We start from the raw sequence: 3,166 nt of genomic DNA, 5'->3' as shown, positions 1-3,166 counted from the left end.
TTTGTCTAACATTATAAAGTATCAAGAACTAATTTATCATTTTTATTAGAAATTAATTTATCCATAAATAAATAATTTAGAAGTTAATTTAAAATATCACTTCTATCAAACTTAAACAGTGCCAAAATTTGTAAGACTAAATATTTATTAGGTAATATAACACAATAGTATTAATACCTTCATGAATAGAACTTGAGAGATCTACCTTATTATTCTCTTATAATATTCCAATGAAATTAAAAAAAAAAGACTTATTTAATCTGTCAAGACAATATATTAATCCATTTTTTTCTTTTTATTTTTTTTTCCTATGATTTTGTTTCGTTCGAAGAAAAGAAGTGATGAAGAGGAAGGAAATAGAGAAAAAAAAAAAAGGAAAAAGAAGCAAAAATTAAAGTTGAATAGATTTTTAGTTTTTCTAGATATATTTGGATGAATATAAAATGAAAAAGAGAAAATAATATATAAAGTTATAAAAGGAAAAAATACATTAATAGAATAAAAAGAGGAAGGATTTGGGATAAATGTGTTTAAAAAAAGAGAGAATAATATTGAATTGTAGCAAAATAACAATATTTTCCTTACACTTTTCTATCTAATATTAGAGAAAAAAAAATTTAGTAGATCACATTTATTTTATTTTTGCACTATTTTTTTTTAATTTTTATTTCAGACAATAATAAAAAATAATCATTTTTTTTTCAATTTCTGGTTCTGTTGGTATATTATTTTCTATTTGTTCATGTTTCGATAACTCCTTTACGGTGTTACTCCCCCCTTTTTGTGATATATTTTTTTTTTATTGCCCTTTGCTTTGTGGATGGTATGATTCTTCTACGTATCTTTCAAGTTTTGGAGAGATTTGAGTATGCATCAAGATCTATGAAAGAACTTCCAGATAAAAAAAAGGGTTTACATCTAGAGAAATGTCAGAAGATTAATGTTTTTTGATAATAGTAGCCAATATTTTTTATTAATTATTTATTTTTATACTATTAAAATTTAAAATTAAATGTTTAGAATTTATTTTTTAATATTTAAATTTATCAAATATTGATAAAAAAAAACATTTGTTATTTTATATTCAAATTTATCTTTATTTTTATTTATTAAAATAAAAATTTATGCTTTTTCCATTTTAGAATTCAATATAAAAAATATTTTTGCATTCAAATCTAATATATATGTTTATGTGATTTTTAAGGATGTGTTTGTTTTTGGAGATTCGGACTGACGGACTGAGAGATTAATATTTAATATTATGTTTGTGACTAGAGATTAGAACTAAAATTTTAGTTATTGAAACACAAAATTTCAATCATTTTACTATCTTCAAAAAGTGAGGGGACATATGACTAAAATTCTGAAAATAGAGATTGAAATTTTAATAATATTTTATTTCTAAAAATACCTTCATTTAATTCTTAAAATTCTCATTCTTTTTATTTTAAATTAGGACTTTTCTTTTTTAGGTGTTTGTTATCTTCCATCACTCCTCCTCCTTCTTTTTTCTCTTTTTCTTAGCCTTGTACTTTCCTCCTCTCTCAAATATGGTCGTGTCTCCACTCCCGTAATGCTATCTACCTCTATTCTTTCTCTCTCCTAACACCTTTTTTTTACGTTGTCTCATCTTTTTTTGTCACAACAAATTTTTTTCTTTTTCTCTGTCATTTTTAATGTCGCCTCTTCTTCTTTTTCTTCCTCTTTGTCATAATTATGGTCACCTCCTCCTCCTCTTTATCATTACTGTCACCTCTTTCTCCTCACTCATCGCTTCTTTGCCTTAGCTTACCTCTGTTTGTCCCTATCCACTCACTGCCACTCTCTACCTTATATTTATATTAGGATTAATCTCTACATACAAGTGTTTTGCATTTACAAGCTTTACAAGTCTGAACGAAACCCACCCATTAAACGCGCTGCTTATGTTACGTGCCTTTTTAACATAATTTTAAATCAATTCAAAAGATTTCATTTCTTTTTTCGAGTTTCTTGCCAAATTTGTTGGATCTCCTTCATGCGTTCTCTCTTTGCTTCGTTTTTCTTCGATTTTCATGGTTTTTGAAATCAAGCTTTGAAATCGTTTTGAAGATAATGGAACTTCAGAAATACACCCAAACGATTACAGAAATACACCCAAACGGTTACAGAAATACACCCAAAACAAGGGGAGACAGTATATTTCTTCTTGAAATCTTTTAATGTTTTGCTGGTTAAGGATGAGGCACATGGCACAGACAATCTAGAAGAAAAACCTAGAAGAGCAGTAAAACAGTACCTTGAATAATGTTTCTTCCTTTTTTCTGGTAATTTTTGATGGAGATTTGTATCTTTTCTTCTTGATTTCTTCTACTCTTCGTGAGAAGTTAGAACGTTTCTGCAGAATCGTAGTAGTTTGTTTCGAATGTTCCTTGAATCTTGATGGTTTGCGTTTTGATTGAGGAAGAAGAGGAAGCGTGAACGTATTGTGAAAGGACGCGTGTTTTTTTCTTGGACTTGGAGCAACTTGTATAGTTTGTAAGCCAAAAAGGCTTGTATGTGTAGCAGGCCTTTTTATATTATTAGAATTCATAATTTATAATTTAGTATTTAAAATTTAAAATATTAATTAAATATTAACTAAAATTAATAAATTTTATTGATCATATAATATTGTGCAATGATTTTGTGTCTGAAAATACACAAGAATTTCTCTTTAATTTCCATAATATGTTAAAACTTGCAACATCACGTGAAAAATAAATTGATTAAATTCACAATGTTGTTGGAATTTGATTTTTTTTTTTTTTGGTTATTATTTCTTTAGCATTGTTCTTGTAACTATTTTAGTTTCCTTCTCCATATTAGATTATTAATATGCTACTTTATGTAATTTAGTAAGATGTCCCATTTTCAATATTACTTTAGTGTTTTTTTTTTCAGCCTATGTTAATAATTTTTTTCGTTCAATCAATAAAAATTATCTTCTAATAAAAAAATACACTATCATGAAAAGTGGACTAGGCTTCAAGAAGGAGATGGATGTGATTACACGCGCCGCATGTGCGAATGTGGAAAACCCACTGAAGTGACAGCAACCCCACCGAGCACAGAGAAAACTACGTATGCAGACCAGCTTAAACAAAAAATATAAATATAAATATAAATACAAATAATAGAAATAAGA

Source organism: Arachis ipaensis, chromosome B02, assembly GCF_000816755.2.
Source record: "Arachis ipaensis cultivar K30076 chromosome B02, Araip1.1, whole genome shotgun sequence".
Taxonomy (NCBI): Eukaryota; Viridiplantae; Streptophyta; class Magnoliopsida; order Fabales; family Fabaceae; genus Arachis; species Arachis ipaensis.
Note: the sequence above shows the minus strand (reverse complement) of the source record.